The sequence below is a fragment of the Hesperophylax consimilis genome, chromosome 5, assembly GCF_061612785.1.
Source record: "Hesperophylax consimilis isolate HC1 chromosome 5, BYU_Hcon_1.0, whole genome shotgun sequence".
Taxonomy (NCBI): Eukaryota; Metazoa; Arthropoda; class Insecta; order Trichoptera; family Limnephilidae; genus Hesperophylax; species Hesperophylax consimilis.
This window is the reverse complement of record NC_142840.1, coordinates 8,313,090-8,338,112: the sequence shown is the minus strand read 5'-3', so window position 1 is coordinate 8,338,112 and position 25,023 is coordinate 8,313,090.

Sequence of the window (25,023 nt, the reverse complement as noted above, 5' to 3'; positions counted from 1 at the left end):
GTGGGGAAGATTTTATCCGGACATAAAGTCGGAAAAAAAAATTGAATGCAGGCAATCTGCAAAATGATATTTAGTTCGTCAATCATTTATCCAAGAAAGTATTTTTTTAATACACGGTTGTTAAAGCTATTTCCTACAACTTGACTCACATCCGATAATATTAATGCTACTAGAGTTTGTATGTCAATAAGTATAGGAAAAAAGGCAATTTGTTGGTAAGACTGTTACTACCGCTATCTATTGTAAGACTAATACATTATGTACACTATTACTCCAATGATACTTTAGAAATCCGGTTGACGGTAAAAAACGGCAGTTATTTTATGTATTCGTAGCATTTAGAGCGTGTTAGTAATAGCAAAAGACAACAATCGCGATATTGTATACAAGTTCAAGAGCATTTACCTTTTTATAGACTTTATAATATTCCTACAAAACTCTTTCTCCAAAATAGCGCGGGTAAACGTTGCATGTGAATTACTGAACCAAAAGTATTTATCTAATGCAAAAGAGGTTTACTTACTCCTATTGATAAGTGATTCGGATAGTCGTCGCTTTTGTATGATAAAAACATACAGAAAACGCTGTCTACAACATTCTGTAAGGGAATAAAACGCAAAACATTGTTGTAGTGTTTAACCTTCAAAATACCCCCTTTTTGGTTAAACATGGATATTTTACATTGCTTTAGAGAAAAACGAGCAGACCAGGAGGTCTAATACATTGATATCGATAAATTTACAATATCGGAACTATATGCGTGACTACCGATGATTTTATACCAATGTCCCTAGCTAGACCGATAATGATAACGCAATAGATTATAAATCGATGTACGCTGGCAGCACTGGAGGTATTATTTTTTAATTGACATTCCGAAACATCAAAACATCCAGTCCGCATTTACTTTATGATGCTAAAAAGGGAGTTAATTATTTAATGAGGTCTTTATTTACAACTTGTTTTATGAACAAAATTTCGTTTATCCATGCCCGAACTAATGCAGTATCCGACTTCTTTAATTTCTAAGAGCTTCGTTAGATCATTAGCCAGTTTTGCATAAACGAAACTTATCTGGTACTATGGAGGCCACGCTAAAATTTGTCTATAAGTAGTCGGAACGTTTTTTTTTCAATCGTTGATCTTACTCGTAAATATCGCTTACCGACCAAGGATAGCGAATTTAGTCAATATGACGTAGGGCTTTGTCGATCGACCGTGCTAGACCTCCTTTACGGAGTCTTTAATTTTCGAATGCTTATGTCCTCATAGCATCTTTAGAGCGTACCTTAGATATTTGAAGTTTATTTAGAGATATCGAACATTTACCGTCATCAAAAGAGATGCATTTCATGTTAATTATAAACTCGCAAACAGGTACCCAGGTAATATCGACGATGCAGTCTTCTTCTCAACTTTATAAAGTGTGGATGGATAATATCGATGAGAAAAATATATGGGAAATGGTGTTAGTGTTTTCTTGGATGAAGGAATTAAGATGGGTTTCCCTGATGAGGGCATTCTTGGGACTTTTTCATTCATTACAAGGAGTCATGCTACCTATTGCCATTTCATTTTAATGTGATCCCAAATCCCCGTGTGGGTAAAACCCCGTAAGTATGAATGGGGAGTTCCGAAATGAGTGCAAGGTCGACCCTAATGAAAAAATCCAGTTTTGGAAAGGGACTATTAGATGGTGTAGTCAAATAGAGCATTTGTAGGTTTATGATGAAGAATAAGTCAGGGATGCTCCAGGAATTCGGGATCATGTGAAGCAAATACAAGATTCGGAATAACAGATGAGTTGTATGTATAAAGCGATGTGACCTAATGGGTCTCTTTTAATTGCAGGCAGTTATTCATGCAGGTTTGCCCTTTGACAGTAATAAATTGTTTGATGCCAATCTGGATCCGACTCTTGATTTGGCGCACACAATCCGTTAACTGTACAAGACATCTCGAATCTAACATGCGGCCACCGTCCAACATGTCATCAGTGATCATATCCAATTCCCATTGATTGCTATTCAGATCTCTGCTCCCCTGGTACCAGTACATGGCAGTTAGTAGTCCGATTGTCCGCTGCTAGAATCTTAAGTGCTTTCAGGGGGGACCAATGGAGGATTTGTGCATAATTCAGCGACAATTTTAAAGAACTGAAAAGCACCTATCAATATTAATTAATACTAGCAGTTAAAAACCCGCTTCGCGGGTTTTTTGCTGCTACGCCCTGCGGGCGGCACTTAGTAGGGCTTCGCCCAGTATAAGGGATACCAACAACAGTTAAAGTTAACCTATAACAACCCAACCTAACCTAACCTATCATTTTATTATACATATAAGTACATGTCAGATTAAAGATTTATAAATATAAATTGATATTTATAAATGTCTAATTTTACAATCAATGAAGCGTTTATAGCTTCCGTGTGTGTTTCATGTTTTATCATTGGGTTGGCAGTGCCTACACTTCCTACAATCAAACCCGTATTATGCGCGAGCTTCTTCTGTCAAAATGGTGCGAAATTATTATTTACGTAAATAATATTAATTATCAATATTTAAAAAAATTGTAAATTCAAAGAGTTGTTGTTTATTGTCATTAAGTTGAATCAAATATTTGTTTTCTTTTTAAATGCGTATTAAAAAGGTTGTTTGAATAGATGACATTGTAGGTATTTGTTATGGATTATTTCAAATGAAACACTATAATTCGCTATTATGCCGCCAGAGGTGCGCTCTGTCGGCCAATAGGGAAACTACTCCAGCGGCCGGTAAAGGAGGGATTGATATTTTCAAGGAACGAATGCGTTATATCACGTGATATTTTGTGCGAACGCCATGGGGAATTACATTTTATTATGTACGTATGCATTGATATACAATGGAAATAGATAAAATAATGTTATCCGATTAAACTTTATTTTATTAAAAAACAAATAACTTTTTTAACTTCACTTTATTATATACAACCAATACATGTTTCATGAACGAAGTATACACCGAAGTCAAAAATTAAATATAGATTACAATTGGAAAAAAGAAGTGGAAGGAGGGGGGAGGGGTAAGAGTAGGCTGGGTTTATAAGAATTATGAATTACAATATGAAAGACCAGTTAAGTGGGAAAATATTTAAAAGAGAGTTTATAAAAAAAAATTCTTGTTAATTACATCTACTTTTATAAACATGTTCTCTTATTTCTAAAATTTCGAAATTATTTATTTGTGATGCTTTATATCCTGTGTGAAGTATTTTAAGACCTGAAATTTTTTTTTGCATATAACCATAAAACAATATATTCATAAGACAAATAACATTTAATAACGGTTATTCTAATAAATTGATAGTTGAAATACTAAATAAAATAATTAAACATATTATCTTCAAACGGTATTTTTACCCTAGTTCTTAAGATATAAATAAACAATGGCGTAGAATTCTGTTTGTGGATAGCGACACTTCTAAAATTATATATATAAACATTCCTGGTACTATTCAACCGGCGTTTTACACTAATAACAGAATGAATAAATATATTCTTAATAATAAAGATTGCGAAAATCAAACAAAAAAATCAGGAGTTTATAAACTCAATTGGGCTGGATTGTAATTTATTTTACAAAGGTAGAACCAATAGAAACTTTGAAGTCAGAACTAAAAAACATCTCAGGGTTCTAAATGGAAATAGTGAATATGAGTTTGCAAATCATCTTTTGAATCACACTTTCGATAAAAATTCAGGTCTTAAAATACTTCACTCAGGATTAAAGCATCGCAAATAAATAATTTAGAAATTTTAGAAATTAGAAAACATGTCAATATAAAATCAGATGTAATTAATAAGCAAAAAAAAATTATAAATAATAATGAAAAATGCCATTGCAAAGTTGAACTAAACTTCCAGAAGAAATCTTATTATTAAACGCTTGATGTTCAAGTAATTTTGCATATTTAAATATACGCGCCAGTCATTTGATTCGTTTCTTCACCGCCAGAGGGGCGCTCTGTCGGCCACCTATAGCCACGATGCGTATCGGGTATCGGCCATATTGAATTAACGCGTGCTTTTTTCGTCAAACGTCAAACGTAATCACGTAATTGTGGATAATTTTCACTGTAATGTAATTAATCCAATGGATTATGAACTTTCTAAGACATATTTTCTTCGATATTATCCAAAAATTGTATGAGCAGAAACGATATTTTTTAAGAAATATCGTATTACATGTGGCGATTCTATTTCAGTATGAAATCGTGTCTTAATCTTTAAAGTCTTATTTAAACAAAATTTGAATTTGACCAATCACAGGGCCTACACCGTCCAGACGCTGGAGTAATAATATTATCAGATCATAAATTTATTTATTTAACATGCAAAGTTATACATATATTATTCGAAATGAGAGGACAGCTTAGGTTTTGGTTAGGATAAAGATATTTTTCAGCACCGCGATATCAAACTAAATTTAAGAACCAGCTATTCTCTATGACGTGTAACTTGATCACTAAGCCAGCCAATCCAAGAATTGTTATGGAAGATAAAAGCTTCTGAAATATTAAAATGCAAAATACTCTGAAAAGATAGCGGAGGACTAATGTAGGAGTTCATCGAATGGTCTAAAAAAAATAACTTAAATATCAGATCACACAAGTCTCTTCTAATTGTTGCGACAGTTGATTTCAAGACACGAGATTATACTAAGAAGGTTCATATAGACTCGACGACTTTACCTCTACAAAAAAAACATTCCTAATTAAAAATTCTTTAACTGTGTCAATGTCTTTTCCATATAAACAATAATTAAAGAAGGCTAATATACAAAGATTAAATGTTTAAAATCTATGTTTTGAATCGTGATCATCGCGATATTGCAACTGATTGAATGCAATTACTCCCTCACCATAACTCCCTTCTCACCCATAGTAGGTGCAATTCACAGCGAGTAGTGGGTATGGCCGGTGCTGACATGTGTAATGTGTATTTGACCGGAGCTTTGATGTCTACTATTAGTATCCACTCTACACAATGTATTGCCAACAAAGGTAATTCGACGTGAGGGCAAACTGCTCGTGGACTGAATTAATATACGCTTTGGAAATACCACTGATCGTTATAATATATCGGGAACTGGAAATTTTATGAAAATAAAATTTATCCATATAACCAGGCGTAGGCTAATTGAGGCGGAAATTTGGCTTTCGTAGATGGAACGAACAAAAGCATTAATCTCAGTGAACTGGTTTTTGCCAGTGGGTAAAATATTTAATAAACACAAAAATGGTATCTTTTTTGCCTTTTTCTGCTTATGGTTTCCTTTCCTATTGGAGGTTAGCTATTATCTTTGTCTGGACTTACAGTTAGGTCATCTGTATTTTGTCACTTCCCGTGACGTTACCAAGAATTTGGTGTGCTCATCTTTTAATAAATTAACCTTTTTCTCAAATTTTAGGAATTTCTAAATTAGTTTATCAGCCTATCCAGAATTATGTGAAAGATTCACTTATAGGAATATCTCATCTAAGACCTCTTATCTACTATTATTATTTAACATACCTAGATTATAGAAAAAAAGTATTTAATATTGAATGGAGATAGTTAAACTGTTGACAGTGTGACTTCGGTGACCTTGAGAAAAAAATACGGAAATTCATTAATAATTTGTTTCAGAAGTTGTATACATCAAATAAAAAGTAGTTTATGAATTCATATTTAGCGCAAGCGATTCTTACCTTATCGTTCATACAAGTTTTTATACATATAAGGGTTAAAAATGGTTTGAAAAAAGTCATCGATGTTTATAGGAGACACAGTTGACAAGATTTTCAAAATCAATGAAAAGCTTTCTCTGAATATAATAAAGTATAGTAAATTTTTTTCGCTAGAAGTTAGGCACCAAGTTTATCCCAATCCCTGCGCGGCATTCGTCCGGAAAGGGTTATAGTGTTCTCTGAATATTATATGTTCGAGTCAAATAGGTACTTCTTGGCGAACAATAAATGCGGGTGCTCGTCAATACGGAGGCGAAGATTTGCTCCGAATCGTGATGAAGTAAGATGAATTATAATAAGAGGACAAGACTCCACCAGGACTGCAGCGAGAGTGTCCTGAACCCTCAATTGGATCAAATTGACTCTAATTGTAGGAGGAATGTACATTTGTACGTCATGTTCACAAGTGTATGGGCTGTGCCGTTGTACGGGAACTTGCCAGCCAGAGTACCAATTTCCAACCAGTACAGTTCAGTGGGTACTACAATAGAATGAACCTCGAGCATGCATTTTTAATTGGTTTAGAAAAAATATGTTTAATCTGATGATCGTTATAAGATGAACAAAATACAAAACTTGTGCTTTATTCTACCTGCTAAAGTCCCCAGCGTGGTCCGGGCGTCACGCAGGAATTTTCGAAATTAGATGAAAACAGTTACCTTTATCTTGTTTTGAAGTTCAAGTGAGCTAAATGTTATCAATCTCAGAATAAAAATGTAGATTTGTAAAAAAAAGGTCCCACACGCCACACTCTTCTTAATAAACATAGTGTATGGTGTATATACAATATGTGTAAGTATATGTGGATGTTAATGCTAAAAGTCCGTAAGTCAGTTTTGGTAATTTGATTTAGATACCAGAAAGTACTCTAAAACATCCCTTTATTTGAATACCATCAGTACTTTTGCCAGTACTATATTAATTATATTGTGGCCTATCTACGGTGGAAGTCAAAAAATATTATTTTAGCGTTTTTTAAGCAAGAAAAATCGATAAAAAATCGTCATTTCTGAGCGATTCATACAAGCATTAATCCCCAGATATAATACACAAAGAGATTGTATTAAACAACTATTTAAGCGTTTTTTTAATATTTCTCTTTCATCGCACTGAAAGATTTAAAAAAAATTATTCTTTTTTTTACTTTAAAAACTGAAAACAAAATTGACGATTCTAGAGTGTGTACGTTGCATACACGAAATTTAAAAAAAAATATATATTTCTATTTATAAATGAATTACTTTGTTCCCACCACTTTTAACTAACAATTATTTACATGTTTCAAAGCCAATGGCTTCTTCGTCAGGATAATTAAAATTAACATTACATAATCAAAATTACGCCAGAAAGTAATTTTACAACTATTGAAGAAGAAATATTTAAATACTTACAATTCTAGGTTGGTTGGAAAAAATGCCTCCCGGCAGTTAGATTGCTTTTGATATTATTAATGTTTACTTATTCTGTTTTTTCTGAAGTGTCAATAAATACATCGTGCAAGTTGCTCATAATTATTTCCAATGTTTGTATTGCCATCAATCTACTTATCAGCGTAGATGGTCGTTGTAAATCACTCAGCGAGATGTGAGTAGAGTGTACGGACCGAGGAATGAGGAAGTGACAAGGAACGTAAAATCGAAAGGAATTTACGTACCTAATTGGTAAGATACGACGGGAATACCAAGATTAAACTTTAACTAGGAAGAGAACGTCGACTTTTTATTTTTGTTACTGAATAAAATAATGAAATAAAGTTGTAATCAAAATCCAATTTTGTGGAATACCCTTTTGAAACTTGCACATCAATGTATTTTTTTTTAACCATTGAAGAAGGAGATAACATAAACAAATCACAATTAGTATGATACAGAGAAAGACACAGAAAAAAAAGAAAAGGGCGCAACTAGGATTTGAATCCAGATTCATTCTCAATTTCTTTAAATATGGGAATAAAATGTAAATATTACTAGTAATTTTAAATGGAAACATGAGATTTTTAAAAATGGTCGAATACAACTACGTCTCTGCAGCTCACGGAGTGGTATCCCAGTAAGACAATGGATCTGGGTTCAAATTCCAGTTGCGACCATTACGTGTTTTTTTTTTTTTTAAATATACATAATATATAATGATATAATTTCTTAACTAAGTGTACATATATGACATATGTTTCTTGGTGTTAATTAATACCTCCCTAATTGAGAATAATTCGTTTTTACTGAGTAAGTATTTATTTATTTATTCATTTATCTTGTGACTTGTACATATTGAATAATTTCGGGAATACTACCACACACACAGACACACAGCCATTAAATTTAATGAACGTACCTAATCTAACCTAACGTATACCTAATAATTGCAAAAAAACATTCTACAGAATTATTTTTTACAGGAAATATTTATAATAACATGCGTGTGTACATTGTGCAAAATATATTTGACTTACCCAATTTTTTCAAACAAATATTATATCGCACAACCCCATTAGTTTGAATTAAAAATTTAAGTTTACTCCTAAAAATTGTTTTTTTTTTCAGCTTTTATTGCTTTAGGCAGTTTGTGGCAGAGTGCGTGTAATTATATTGCATCTTTGTTGTATTGAGTAAAGAGATTTTTTTCTCTTTCATATTTTATTGATATTTCTTGATATAATCTTCCTGTTTAATAAAAACTTTTTAAAATATATTTACAAAACTTTATACGCGATTATAAAAATTTTCAGGAAGCTAATTGTTTATCAAGGAAAATAATTATTATTTGGTATTTCCTTATTTTGATTTAAATGATTTTATTAGGTGCTTGTCCAACTGTTTTAAAGTTACGAATCGTTACAGAGATTCTTAATTCTGATTGTTTTTTAGTTTCGCGTCAATACTTTAATGCGGAAGACTAAATATTTGACCTTCGTGGTTCAAACGTAACGAGGAGACGGTCAAGGCTTAAAAAAACAAATTATTCTGCATGAGCAGCAAAAAATTGTTATCTTAGTGCAAATAGTGGCAATTTAACACTGATGTATCCGGTTTTGGCTTTTGGAGCAGACTTTCTCTCAAATAAGAAAAGAGAATCAAAGTGGCAATAATAAAAATTCTCTGTAATTTTATTTCAGTGTATTGGGGAAACAAACAGTTTGCATTAACCAGATCGTCCCATACATACCCTTCTGTAATTTTGACTCTTAGCATGGCCAGACTCATGTTTTTGGTTCACTTGATGCCATGTCATTCTCTGCCGTCTTCTACTTTATATCTCTCCATGTCTTTAAGAACAATTGAGTTTAAAAAATAAAAACGAAAATCGTTAAAAACTTAATTCGTTCTTCACTGGTCTTTATCGATAAAATTAAATTGCATAAGTACTGCGTTCGGTAACTGATGGTAGAAACCAGCTAGTACTACATCTAACAAGTTAGTAAAATCTTAAAGTAATATATCATTGAGTAAACAAAAAAAAAAATCTACAAAAGGACTAATTCAAATCCAATTAATTCTTGCACATTCTTGTATGAATTGGTTTCTTCGGCCACAAGAGTTCAAAGGTTCACCATTATAAAATCAAATCCGGCATCTTATGTCACAAAAGAAACTAGTAATTCAGAAGCAAATAAAAAATGTAGATTATCGCCGTTTTGCAGTTTGGTGTACAACGATTATTTTATTTAAACGCCCAGAGGGCTTACACAGACAATGCAGTATAGCATAGGTAATGTAGGTATAACATATAAGAGTTAACAAAATAAAGGCAACATAAAAATATAAATAAGTGACATAAAAATAGATAATATGCAAATATTCTCCAATCAATTAATAAAATTAGTGTTGATGAAAAAATTATACTTGGTAGAAATTAATAAATTCGCCCGGTTTTTGAAGTTTGCCAAGTTCGAATTTTGTCTAATACATACATATAATTTTGTCAAAATACATCCATTTCATTTTGTAAAATATATCCATATCATTTTGTCAAATACATCCATATCATTTAGTCAAATGTATCCACATCATTTTGCCATATACATCCATAACGTTTTGTCAAAATACATCCATTTCATTTTGTAAAATATATCCATATCATTTTGTCAAATACATCCATATCATTCAGTCAAATGTATCCACATCATTTTGCCATACACATCCATAACGTTTCGTCAAATACATCCATATCATTTTGTCAAATATATCCATATCATTTTGTCAAATACATCCATATCATTTAGTCAAATGTATCCACATCATTTTGCCATATACATCCATAACGTTTTGTCAAATACATCCATATCATTTTGTCAAATATATCCATATCATTTTGTCAAATAAATCCATATAATTTTGTCAAATAGATCCATTTCATGTATTCAAATATATCCATATCTTTTTGCCAAATAGATCCATTTTATAGAGTCAAATATATCCATATAATTTTATCAAATACACCCATATCATTTTGTCAAATAGATCCATTTTATAGAGTCAAATAAATCCATATAATTTTTATCAAATACATCCATATCATTTTGTCATATACATCCATATCATTTTGCCCAATGTATCCATATCATTTTGTCAAGAACATCCATACCATTTAAATATTTGCTACCGAGACTATGATGTAAACTTTTTATTGGGGAATGCAAACTATAGTTGAAATGATGTGCAAACATGGATATAAAATATGTGTAAAATAATGTTAATATTTGTAGATCTATTAAACGAGGGAGTTCACAACGAATTTAACACTTTTGATAAAAAAAGGTTATGTCATTTCTATACACTCAAGGGATGATTTGAAGTTTACGAAGTTGGAAATTTTCTTTGGATTTATTTTACATTATGAATACGAATTTTGTAGAATTACGACCTAATCATGGGGTTATGATCTATTAGGCTTTTAAGTAAGGATAGGTACAATAGTTTTTGATTTATACTTTCTTTATTTCTTAACTTACAGCAGGTTTCAAGTATTTTGTAAATGTTTAATTGAACACCAAATTAGTAGTGATTTTGCCACCATTACAATAATATTTGAGCCCCACGGTATTAGTATTGTATAGGGGCTTTTCAATTTTCCACAATCTGGATATATTATGAGATTTATTATCAATATTAAGAAACTTCCTAAAATAAATGTTTTTATATCTGGAAAATATGAGCACCGATGTTATTATAAGTATTACGTTATTAGTTCTGTAAAATATTTTGTCGTGGTACTATTTTTCATTAAGTTGCATTGTTTTACAAGAAGAAAAAATACTTTGAATATAATTCAAATGGTCGAGTTCTGTTGAATCTTGTAGTTTTTGCTGCAATATCAAGATATCAGTGATCAGAAAATTTCAATGACTATTAACAACACTGCCTTATTGCTGAAATGTTGTCCTAATCTCTTAAACATACCCTTAAAAAATCAAATGTAATTTAAGCGAGCCATTAGTGTAACTAATACAATCATATGTAATTGTTTGGGCATTATGTCTGTTTTATGAACCAAAATAAATAACTATCGCACTTAAGTTTTTTGGTGATAAAAAAATAGTGTGCTTTATTATTATGAAATAAATCTCATGTAAAAGCGTATAAAAGTTTTGTCAGACGCCCAATCGATAGCTGGTCAGAAAGCGGAGTGTTGCCGGGCGAATTATCAATATTCCCAACACATTCGCGGGCCTTGACCTTTACAGATCGGTGTGGTTTTAATTAAGGCTTACGTGATGATGAGTGAGATCCGTCTCTGGTCTCCGGGCCCCGGTCACTGAGAGGAGGGAGAGGTGCAAGGGGAAGGGGGACATTACGGACCCGGAAATACCAATACACCGGTCCGAACGCTAATATAACACGTTCTAGTAGTTAGCCGTTTTGCTTTGCTAGGTGTGTATTGCAAGAGATGATTCGATTGTGGCAGGGATGGCGCAGCCTCAGGATACAAGAGATTGGATCTTGGATTTTAGATGTCGGGGACTGCTTTTTGCACATTATATTGTTGTTGTTTTGTGGGTACTTATGTAGACATCTTAACAGACTGATATCAAAACAAGATTAAGTATGTTAATAACAATTATGAACGATGGAACATTTTTACAGTGATGCTTTGTGAAAAACACAGAAAATAATGCTTCATAATTCAAAAGTCAAATAAATGAAAACCAAACCTCTCTTAAAACTTATAACCAAGACATTCAGTTTTCTTGTGTCTTTCCATTAATCAATTTCTTTGACCACATAACCAATGTAAGTAATTACGATTTAAAATAACTCTGCTACTACAGAGTTTTCCAATAAGAGGTGTTATTTTGATATTCAATTGTAAAAGATCAATGGTTTCGTTGCTTGTGTGGCACGTAGCGCCGTCTTGTTGAATATAAACGTTGTCCAGATCAATACTATCCAATTCCGGCCGTAAAAATCATTAATCATCACTCGATAGCGCAATCCATTCACCGTAACTGTTGCTCCAGCCTCATTTTCAAAAAAGTAAGGTACAATGACTCCGCCGGACCATAAACCGTACCAAACAGTCACACGTTGAGGATAGAGAGGCTTTTCAACAATAACTCTTGGGTTTTCCGAGCCTTTTTTTTTGTTGACGTTTTTTTTGTTGACGAAGCCACCGAGGTGGAAATGGGCCGCATCACTCAAGATGATTTGCATTTGATTCACTCAAGTGAATTTTAATAATTTCAGTGCGTTGTTGAAGAGTGTATTGTTTCGTTTTTAATAATGACGTAGTTTCTACTTGTCAAATGTTAAAAAATGACAGCTTCAAAATTAACATCTACCGAAATAGTGGGCTATTCAAAATAACACCTCTTATTGGAAAACCTTTTATATACCTTAAAAATAATGTTTTCAAATCTGATGTGTGTCTAATAATGTTTAACTTATAACGTAAAAGTTATTTTATATTAATATCTGCCAAATCGAATAAAATGTGTCGATCACTGTTAAGGCGATGCACTATGTCGTGTAATATTTTGAATCGAGCTATCAATAACACACCTTACGTAGATGGCGATAAGGCTTAATTTCCCGCATAACACCATCCACCTGTTTTGATTTATGCAAGAAAAAAACTTGGCCAAAAAGTGCCTTTTATTTTATTTTGTGGATGTTCAGGCATAAATATTTAAATGTTTTTCAATCATTTTATAAATAACTTAACTCGCCACATTATACAATAAAACCATAACCGAAAATGGGTTCGTAAGTAGGAGATTTTGAACTTTAAAGCAGTTTTAATAGGCCTTAAACATTATTTTTTTCTGGGCTTATAAAAAGACTTCTCTAAAAAATACTCGATTATTTCAAAGACCAGGATATATTCTACTTGCAGTATTTAATTAAAGCATTTGAAACATTTCTAGGCGACTAAATTTTCAAATCAAAAACACATGATTTTGCATTACTACGTAGTGCATCGCCTTAATAAAAACACCTCCCATCAATGTTTTTCGCTATTAAAATAATAAAACATTTATTTATAACATTAGTCAGTGTTTTTACTACGGCTTGACGTCAGTAAAAAGCGGTGGGGTTGGAAAAAGCGATTGATGACGCGGTAGGTTTGTTTTTAATATCAAACCAGGCTGCTTGTTTCAACACTTCGATTAACACAATAGACAAGATCGACAAAACACTTTGCTATTGAAAACTTCACTGTCAGACATAGACATAACACATAACAGCTATTTATAGTAGGTACCTACTATAATGTTTAACAATTATTAACGATGCGGTGAAAAATGATTTTTCTATTAAGAGGAAGCTACAAGCCAAAAATGTGTATATTCTTGGTATGCCTTATATTGTAGGTAATAGTCATTAAAATCGCTTGTCAAACGGAGTCTAGAAACGGTCGATTTAAAGCACAAAACTGTGTTTGTAAATAATTTTATAAGAAAGCAAAAAAGTTAATCAAGTGAAACTGTCACAGATAATCTTAGCTGGAATACTGTTTTTTTTAAGATGTTTCCTTTATGCGTTCATACATTTCTATGGAATAATATATTTTTTAGTAGTTTACATTTATATTTTTTACTGAGTAATTTATTTTTTTATTTGTATTCTACTCAAGCGAAACGATAGGAAAACATTCAATTTATTTAAGCATATTTTTGATATTCATAATGTACACCAATTCGTTATAAAGATTAATGAAAATAGTGATTTGGCATTAAGCTTCGCAGTAAGGTATTCACAAACCTGAAACTTTTAAGAACCTTATATTTCGCTATTTTACCGACAATATTTTAGTCAAGCAATTATTTAATTGATTTTTTAAAACAAGATTTCACTGCCAGTAACTTCCCGAGGCATGACTATTGGCCTGTTTAGAAAAAAAAAAATTTTACCAAAAAGACAACATATTTTGTGACGTGTGTTATGTATTTTTATGATTAAAGGGTAGTACATATCTAGGGAAAGATTGATGGACGACATAAAACAGACGTCTTCAAACAATTCGACTAGTATGAGCATTTTGTCGAGTTTTCCAGGCTCTGTAAAGAGTAAAGTTCGTCCTGAAAATGGCCAACCTCCAATATTCTCCAGACGATAACACGCTATATTATAGCAAAATCTGCGCAATGATTCTTAATTGGACTCAAATTTTCTTCCTTTGGCCATCACCTGCCCGTTGAAGCTGTCTTGAATAAGGCCGCTAAAGAAATACACTGGGCTTACCCTATCCCCTGATACTAGTGTATAATATTACTTACCTAGGAACGATTAGTTTTTCCTACCTCGGATTGATTTCCTGTTTGGTCGTCAGCGACCGTACCGATATCGCTTCCTTGCTGCCAGAGATAATTATTGGCGAAGTGGTATGCTGGCAATAAATCCCGATGTTATAACCGGCTTTATTACGTTCTTAAAAACGGTATTGCAAAATCTACGCGATCAAAATTGTAGGTAGCTTATAGGAAAAGCACAAAGGGCATTTTTTAAGTCATTAAAAAAACTCTCGATCGGTGAGATCCGGCGTTATGAATAATGTTCAAATTTTCTATTTGCATTTTTTAGACACATGCAGCTGTTTGAAAAATTGATTTAACTGATTGTATAAAATGTTTATTTCTATGTTATATTGTTATCTCCGGTTAAACCAGCTTGTAAAGCTGGTATACCAATTTGGCAGGTAATTTATTTATAATCTATATTAATATTTTTTGTATTCGTATTTGACCAGTGGCGGATTAACCCTAAGGCAAAGTAGGCACGTGCCTAGGGGCGCCAGTTACAAAGGGGCGCCGGCGGGCGCCCCTAGAATTAAAAAAAATATATATATATAAAAATAATTTTGTAAGTAAGTATGCACCTGCTTACACAATATAAAAGATTATTTACTTCTGTAGAGATGCAGAGCTTCCAAAGCATACTCGCCTTCTTGATTATTCCTCCATGCCTCCATCGCATGATTTTTTAATAGAAGACCGCTCGCTCGTGGATTCGTTCGCGGGCGTTGCTAGATTGCAGGGCAAAGGGCGCAGCGGGGGCAGGGGCTAAGCGGCCGGCACCGGACTTCCGAACGGATGACGGGGTGACAGTCACACTCATCACTTTCAGCTTGGATGTCGCCGGTTACGCGCGCTTCTATTGATTACGTACTCGCAGCGGTATTTGTGTGAATTAATAGTACATTGCGTTTTAGTTCATTACCCAAATAATGAGTGAATTGAAGAAGAAACCTAGTGGTGCAGCTTATAAAAGGAAGGCTAAGGAAAAAGAAGAAAAAAATCAAAATATATATATTCGTGTTTTATATTCATGTTTTATATTTCTTTTTGATTATTATTATTTCTGTTTTTTCTCACTACTAGCATCTTCGCCTAGTAACAACTGAACCTTGTTTACGCATGCTGTGAACATTTTTAATTGGAGTGTTAATATCTGTGCACATTCCCACGCAATAATATTAATGTAATAATTTAATAAGTTAACACTCTGTAAGTGTTTCAAACAATAAATAAATAAATCATTGATCCATTGGTTAACACTTGATGTTTTTCCTGAAAACTTTTCGAGTAAAAATCTTTCTGCTGTTTTTCCTAGATTTTTATTTTCACTACCCTTACTATTATTATTTTCAGAAAGTCTCGTATCATGTTTAATTTCGTCCAGGTATTGTTCACCAAATTGTAAATTCCCACCTTCATCTAAGTAAATTTTCCTCAAATTTAGTTAAAATTAAAACTTAAAGTTAAAACTGAAAAGTTAAGGTAATTCCTATATTTTTTTTACATTAACCCAACACAAGAGGCTCTGAGGAAAATAATTTCCCTCAGGGCCTCTGTCATTTTTGAAGATGCTGTGTGGAGGGTCTTTTTGAGGAGAGGAAGGAGTGAACGTGGGTCTTGAAGAGACCCACGTTGTAGGAAGGAGGAAACACAGAGCCCGGCAAATCGTTCCACAGCCGAGCTGTTGAATACAATAACGAGTCGTAGAAGCAACCCGTTTGACATTTGTCACATGATAAAAGTCAACCGTGTACATATGTTGGGCGCGCGTTTGGTGTGTTTCCCGACTATGCACCGGTGCCGAGGGGATCAATGATGCTAGTTCCTTGGAGCATCTTCCATTGAAATACCGGTTAATAAATATTTTCCGTGTTTGATGTTTTTTCTTTAGAGAATTCTGAATTTTAGTAAAAACGTCCGTAGTTGTTATGGCGGTGTGTTTTCTTGCAAGTTTCAAATCATCAGGAATATCAAATAAATGTTCATCGGGTGACTCGATTGAAGTTATGCAGTTCACACCGGTTTTTCCACCCAATGCTGCTAACACTGTAAATGTGAATCGTAACTTTTCCATTTTTCTTCACTAAAAATATCGTTTTATAAGACAAATAAAACAATGCGTTGCTCTGAAGTACAAAGAAACGACATTTAAAGTTTATTTGTCGTCCTTTTTTATATTAAAAAATTACATTATTTTTATTAGTCACTCAGTCAGCCACATAGCGAGTACACAATGCTGTTCATACATAAATGCTGTGTAAGTGTAACCAAGACAACACATAAGTGACATTTGAAAAGTGCATAAAATAAAATTCGTAATTTAAACACAAAGGGATCCTAGGCATTTCTAGGTAGGTACTTATTAGTGAGTACTTATTCCTTTACATAAATAATTGATCATTTAAATTTTTTATGTTTTATTAATTATCCCTATTAATATTATAACTGCGAAAGTGTATATGTGTGTGTTTGTATAGGTATATGTTACTTCTTCATGCAAAAAAACTACTGAACCGATTGTGATGAAACTTGGTATGTAAAAAAAAGATAACTGGCAGTGTTGCCAACGATATATCGCCATTTAGGCTACTCAGAACGAGAATCGGCGCTGAAAAAATCTAAAAGGCGACTGGTCGGGCTACTTCAGAGTCAAGTTAAAAACATAATTTTCACGTAAAAACATCAATTTTAAACAATTCTCTAGCCAATTCTCTAGCCACCCCCCCCCCCCCCCCCTCCCACGAAATTTTTATTTTCACGTAAAACCCACCTAACTACAAATTCGGCTACTTTAGGTACTTGTTAAAATTTATAATATGTGGTCGCTAGAGGGGCGCCGATGAGGTGCTTGCCTAGGGCGCTCTCAACAGTTAATCCGCCTCTGTATTTGACATAAAACTTAAGGCTGTTCTGACTTCTTCCTGATATAACTTCTACCTTATATTATAAATTGTAAGGTAGACAGTGAAGTAACTAAAAAGTGTAAGTAATGAAACGTACTACAAAGTACAATAAAGATACTACACAAATTCAGAGATGTGCTTTATTTCAAATAAATCCATTTCAAATGGAAATGCAAAACGCAAAATGGGTATTTTCCATTTTGCATTTTAAATGCTTTTCTAAAAACCATTTTGCATTTTGCATTTTAAATGCTTTTCTCAATGCATTTTCCATTTTAAATGCTTTTTTGCAACATTCTTCCTACTATCTCAACTCATCTTTTTTTCATAAGCCCCAAATATCAGTCGGTCCTCAACCTCGCTATGAGAGATAATTTACATTTGTCAAGTTGCTCCCTGGTAGGATAGGTAGGAGCCCTGGCAATTGAGTGATACCATTACAAAAAATACTGATTCAAATACTGAACATGGGGACATGACGCTATAGTATTAAATGTTAGATAACAGTTTCTATGTTTTTACGTTGGCAACATTAGTCCCGCGCAAACTTTTTGTGGTTTCATAATCTCTAGTCGTGGTGTTTTTGGATTTACCATCATGTAATATGTTTGTTCTACATTGATGTCCATTATTAAATGACAAAATTGTTTAAAAATTTTATAACTATTTTAACTGTTTGACCTGAAAAACCATTTTGCATTTTCAATGCATTTTGAAAATAGGTATTTTGCATTTTGCATTTGAAATGCTTTTCTAAAAACCATTTTGCATTTTGCATTTTCAAATGCAAAAGTTTTGACCCATTTCCATTTTGCATTTCAAATGGTTTTGGGTACCCATTTTGCACATCTCTGTACAAAATTAAGTGGTTATAAGAAACGCAGCGAGAGTTGGCAGCAATAAAAAAGATATGAATCGAATGTATTTGGTTTCACTAAACTCTTCCACCAGCGGAGACAGTACTCTGTCTTGTTTACGCCTACTTATTGTTACTAGCGGAATAGGGATAGCAAAAAATATGGTTAGGAAGCTCACAGCGTGTCTTATTCATATCATTTCCAGTTCGATCGGGTGCATGATATTGCGAATGAAATAATCTCAGTTTACATTATTGTTAGATTTATTGGTCAGATTTTCTGCTAAAATTTGTTTTGTTTATTTTTCATGTCTTTTATTCATTGGACTACGTATACTACCAATACATATAGATATGATAAATACAGTGGCTGATGCTGATAATACATGCACATCTCTAGGAATATTTTCAATAATCTGATGATTTAAAACATGTATAAATTTCCCTGTGTGACTAGCGGAAAGGGGACAGCAAGTTTATTTGTTCACTGTGTTACAGAGAGAAAAATTATTACGGATTTTTTTATCAAGATACTGTTAAAATGTGACTGCATGATCATTTCCCAATAAAATATTCGTCATTCAGAATATATTTGAACACGTGTTCACTCGGGTGCCAAGAGATGCGAAACTATTATTATTATTATTTAGAACACATGTTTCGACTTCGTTATAACTTATAACATACTCGTGTTTTACTGATAGTTTGTTATGAAATTTGTCAAATCATTAATTATTGGGCTCCTGTCCCATTTATAACAGAAAACGAATAATTTGACCAGATTTTTAATAAATTAACAATATTTCATATCAGTCAGTTTTTTCTGTGTAAGAGCGCATGCCTTGTCATAGTATAATAATATTCGACGTGTCAAAACACGTTCTGTGTAAACAACTTCAACACGCTTTGGCTTCGAACTCTGAATTGTGATATAATTATTAATTGTTTTGTATTCGTTTTTAAAAGTCTAAACGAAACACGTTGTATGTAAGCTATGCATTTGTATGAGTACTGATGAAGTCAACAACTAAAGCGGGTGACATATTACCCTATAAGTTCAAAGCGTTTTATAAAACTCCATATTGCTCGCCATACAATCCCATACAGATCTGTCACACCCAAAAAGATGATGTGTTATAAGTGTGGGCGACGATACGCGCTGTGATCTGCTAGCCAGGCTATGTTTGAAATTTATTCGACCCCCTCTTCTACCTATGGCAGCAGAAGGGGTCGGAATAATTTACGGATCGACGTAATTATGCGGCTGTCATCTGTTAAAGTGACAGATCCCATACAAAGAAATGATATTCCGCGGCAGTCCCCCAGTTGATCTGAACTCCTCTCGTAAGGAATAATATAGCGTAATGTGTCTAAAGCCCAAGGTTGATAGACCTATAATTATTGTAACAACGTAATTATTGTTATCCGAATCGTAAAACGCTGTTGTGACAGGCTATATAAGTCTTGACAAAAGTACATTCAAGAATGCTTCTAAATAAATTATTGCATTTTTTGTATTCAATCTTATTTATGTAGGAATGGTAAGTAGATGCAAGAAGAAAACGACTTATTAGAAAAACTGAAATTTCGAATAAACAGACAATAAGAATGTGTTCATCGTTATCACTGAATCGGATTTGCGTAATTTCGTTTCATCTCAATTCACCACAAAGATAAAAATGAAATTTCGTTCATTCTGAAAATATAATCTGTTGATAAGTGGCTACTTCAAACAAAGGAAACTAGGAACAACCGCAAACGCACTTCCGCGCAGAGATCAAAGGCTTGCCGATTTTTGTCACTGTTTGCTTTATTATTTCACTGTGATTCAGATGACTCTAATTTATTATAATTATACTGACATGAAGAATGTCATGATTTGAACAAAAAATATTCATATCATGTCTATGGGTAGACGTTATTTTTGAACACACTTCATTTATTGACACAAATGTACAGCATTTAATGTCTACAATTTATTTACTCGCGTCCAAACAATACCACAAAAAATTATTACCGATCCAGCTCCAGAAAATAGCACTTATTTATATGCAATTTTCCCCATTGCAAAACCAGATAACTCCAAAGGTATATTAATTTTATTGTCCCTAAAATGTAGTACAGGAGAACCAGAGGCGGATTTGCAGTCTTGGCCGCCCTAGGCCCCAGACCATGTAGCCGCCCCTTTCTCAGTACCCATCATATTGACCAGGAGTATCCAAACTTTTCAGTAAGTTCCTAGGGTCAAAACCGTTTTAATTTTCCTGCCATTATCATTCATGGTTCATGGGGTAAGATTTGTCCAGGTCTTGGCGGCGGATACGTATGCCCACCTGCTGCGTGGCGGGCCGGATCGAGAGAGACTGGGTGAGGGAGGCCTTTTGACCTTTCCAGCCGGACTATCTTGACCCATCGCCTTGCACCGCAGTTGAAAAATGGACAACGGACCATTTTTATTTTTCTGCGATTGATTTCGGTCCAAAAATGGACCATATTTCCTACCATTCGTAAAACATTTATTGTAATTATTTAAAACATTTTCTTGGCCAGCCGTTTATTTTAACACGGAGCTATTGCAAATTGCAATGCTTTATCTATTTTGACCATAGATGTCACAAATCCGAACTCCGTAGGCTACTTTAGAACAATGCTAAAAAGAAATAAAAATCCTTTGCCTCTTAATTCTATTCCTACGTTCCTCCACCCCCCCCCCCTTTTCATAGATTTTAACTAAAAATAAAAATATTTTTATTTTTAAAGAAAATACCTTTATAATGTCACACTTTATTATTCACCATCATCAGTGGAAAGTTCATAATTGGCATAAATAACATCTTATTATTGTATTATATTATAATCTCTGATTTATTTATTTATTATAGCTTTTGTAAGGTGATTAAGAGCGTGTTCATGCAGAGCTATAATATGCGTGGGATGGCGTATTTCGGCATATCGCTCGCCGTACATTCCAAATTGGAAAGTATGGCGAGCGATATGCTGAAATACGCCATCCCACGCATATTATAGCTCTGTGTGTGAACACGCTATTATGCATAACAATACCTAACGCGGTTCAGTCACTAGCGCAACTGAATGGATTGGAAATACGCGAGCGGGCGAGCGACGGAGCATGATAGGTGTGGCGAGGGCGGCTGCGGGGCCTGGGGGCGCGCTGTGTGCTGTGTGTGAACACGCTCTTGCATATCGCTATTTCGTACGTAGAATATTTAGGTACTTAGGAAGTAATTTCTTGTTATCATCTGTGACTTTTTTGTCACGATTGGCCGCCCCTAATATCTGGCCGCCCTAGGCCCGGGCCTACATAGGCCTAAGGGCAAATCCGCCTCTGAGGAGAACCTTTGAAGAGACTTATCTTATCAAATCTTGGCTAAAGTCAACAGTTACGTGTAGCAGCAGTATTTACTCACACCAGTTTTGTTTTGATTTTAAAAATGGCACAATATATATATATATATACTTTTATAAAAACTCTTATTTTTAAAAACATTAATAGGTGCCTTATCTTTATGTCTGGTTTAAAACTTCCACTAGTAATTTCTTTTTTTTCCATTGAATTTATTGCTTCTCTTTTTATAATTTAATTTATCTTAAAAGAAAATAAAACTTTTTGTTTTATTCTTAACATATTGTGAAAAAAATACTAAAATACCCACACACAGGCTTTGGGTTTGTGGGTTTTTTTTTCTAAACATTACACCGTAATTTTATTTGTATAACTGTTCTTTAAGTATATTTATGTATAAAACATTTAAAAATTACGCATTGAAATCATTAACGTTCTTGAAAAATGATTGAAAAACCAAAGTATGTAAATTCTTGAAGAGCTCGTCAATACGGTTGACTTATTGACATTATCGGAACCATCTGGGATCTTACTGAAATGTGAGAATGACTGATTATGACACATTTGATGTTATGTAAACCTTCGCCATTTACTGTTTCAATTTAGGTTGTTTTAACGGGTTTCGAAAATTCTATCTTAAGAATTTTTTAATAAAAAAAAAACGAAAATTAAAAGTAAATACTTGCAGGTATTTATATCAGTCGCACAGAAATTAAGCGCTGATTTATTATCTGAAACTACACCTCCGTTCATATTTTTCATAGGAAACTATGAGGTTATCAATAAATCCAAGACATTTTCAGGTCACGAAGGGTTACGCAATGAACACGGAAGGCGTGTTTGCGCATTATGACACAAGCCAGCCACTTTACACTTAGCTGCTATATACTATACTATACATTATACACGACCAGCTATCATTATTATACAGAACCCAGAATCAGGGTATTTCCTTTCGACGAGAAAAAATCCACTGACTTAATCGTGAGAGCAACGTTCGATACTTTTTTATCAGATTTACACGAAACTAACAGGTTAGAAAAATTATTGATCCGTATTAAGCGTTCAAAAAGAAGAAGAAAATAGTTTGAAAGGGAGATGTAAATACGAGTATTTCAGAGAGAGCGCTTATATTTAAAAAAAAACTAGCAAACTATCGCGCCGTTTCTTCGCAGGGTAGGCTGAGAGGACAGACCGCCAAACAACTCTGTCTTGGGACATACTCCTTGCCTTTTTTGAATTCATGCATCGTCTCATACATACTCTTCTGTTATTTTGACTCTAGACATGGCCAGACTCAAGTATCTGGTTCACTTGATTGTGCCATGTCTTCCTCGGGCGTCCCGACTTCTTCTATCATTCACAGGCCGTATACGGATAATGGCGAAATGCGAAAATGTTATATTTTTTATGAATACGTGTTCCGACATCGTGAAATTCATTGATACTTTACTAAAAGTTTATCAAGAATCCCATCAATTCATTCGTTAAGGGCTATCCCGTTTCTTCTTTCCATGAGATTCATAATAAATTGACAATATTTTTTAGCAGCAACTTCTCCGTACACTATTTTCTTCGTACGTTCGCTCTACATAACGAAAACAACTAAAAGTCTTAATCATTTAGCTTACATAATAATTTTGCATCAACCTAATAAACTATAGTGGTTATAAGGAATCCAAATCGAGGCCTAAGTCCGGTAGTGAAACAAGCACCTACTCCGAAATACAAAGCACCTAATAGAAAACATATAACGTGACGCAAAATTCTTAGCACTCGATTTCCTAAAGTTTATCTGTAAATGAAAATTATTAAACGTAACACATTTCTTCCTTGTTTATGCGTTTGCCGACGTGTATCCTGATTTTCTTTACTTCACAAATGTCAAAATGGTGATGACATAAGATGCCATTTATAAAAATGACATCATCTGCCGATAGGGTGATGACTTCAGTCCCACCTTTTAGATACTTTTCAGTTTTTTTTCTTTTCAGGAGTAGAGCAGGAATATGTTGCAAATTCAATATTTAATCTACCATCTATTATTAATGATTTAAAATTGAACATGGACTAGCGAACATAGGAATCGTGCAGAGTAATGAAGGATGTTTTTTTCGGTAAGGAAGTTTGGACATGAAAAGTACGAGAAGTGAATGGTAAGGTAGTTCTGTAACGAATACACCGATGTAAAAGGAAACCAAACTCGAGGACGTCCGAATAACAAGACATGGCACGATTAAATCTGCCTGATCTGGAGAGTGGTACTCTCATAGAAATAAGCTTCATACGAAACCAGAGAAGCTTCCACTAGCCACGAGCGATAAAACCATACATGAAAGGTCGTGCCAAAAACATCTGAAAATTAAGAAATTAACCTTATTTTTAAAACACGTTCGTTGATTGCATTTTTGAATTGATTGAAATAACGTAATTTTAATACCTCATTATTAATGATACGTAAACGGTCTGCTGCAATAACTCAGGTCTCAGGTAATAGGCTCATTTTGCTATCCCCCGTGTTTGTCACTTCTTTAAAAGTAGCCGAAGTCTTTTTAGTAAAGTTCACAAGGCTTGTCGCTGGGGGTTTGGCAATGTGGGATGAGGTTTGTCCAGGTATTGATGGTAGATGCGTCTGCCCACCTATAAGGCGGGCCGGATCAGGAGAGACTGGTTGAGGGAGACCTTTGAATGGGAGAGGTGGATTCATACGTCCGTCACTCCTGGACACACGGATCCCCAGATTCCTACCCAACCCCTTATAACTCATTACATTACCCACAGATTTCACAATATGACATATGCCCTGAGAGAAATGATTCCTCCCTGAATGCCTTCTGTGTAACATATTGGAATGTACATGGATTTTCCAGGTATTTGAAGATTCTTTTCTACTCCCCATCATCCCCATCCTGTTCACATGTGCTAAATCCGTTACTATTCTTCACTCCTGAAATGGGGAGGAAGCGTAATGTTAAATTTTTATATTTTATTACATTTGTTACATTTTACTGTTTATTGCTAATAGTCGTTTTAGTTTTCCTTCCAAAGTTTTATTGTTATTATATGACACAATGCGTATTTAGATAGTGGGCAGCAGGAATATACATAATTTTTCAATAGATCACGCGTAGTTCAAAACTTACCCTCTGATGACATAATCATAGCTTTGATTTTTTTTACCATATCATTTTTTAAATATCTGTACATGAAAAATATACATCTTAGAATATCAATAGTTATGTTGCGTTATCTTTAAATGCTATTTTTCTTATTACAGTTCCTCCCGTTCCGCATCGTAGTAAAGTTCAAAGGTAAAATTCCGCATCCGCATTATTTTAGTCAGTTTGCACTTGGTGCGTAATCGTTAGTTCTTAGTTTCTGTATCAATGAACAGTGATT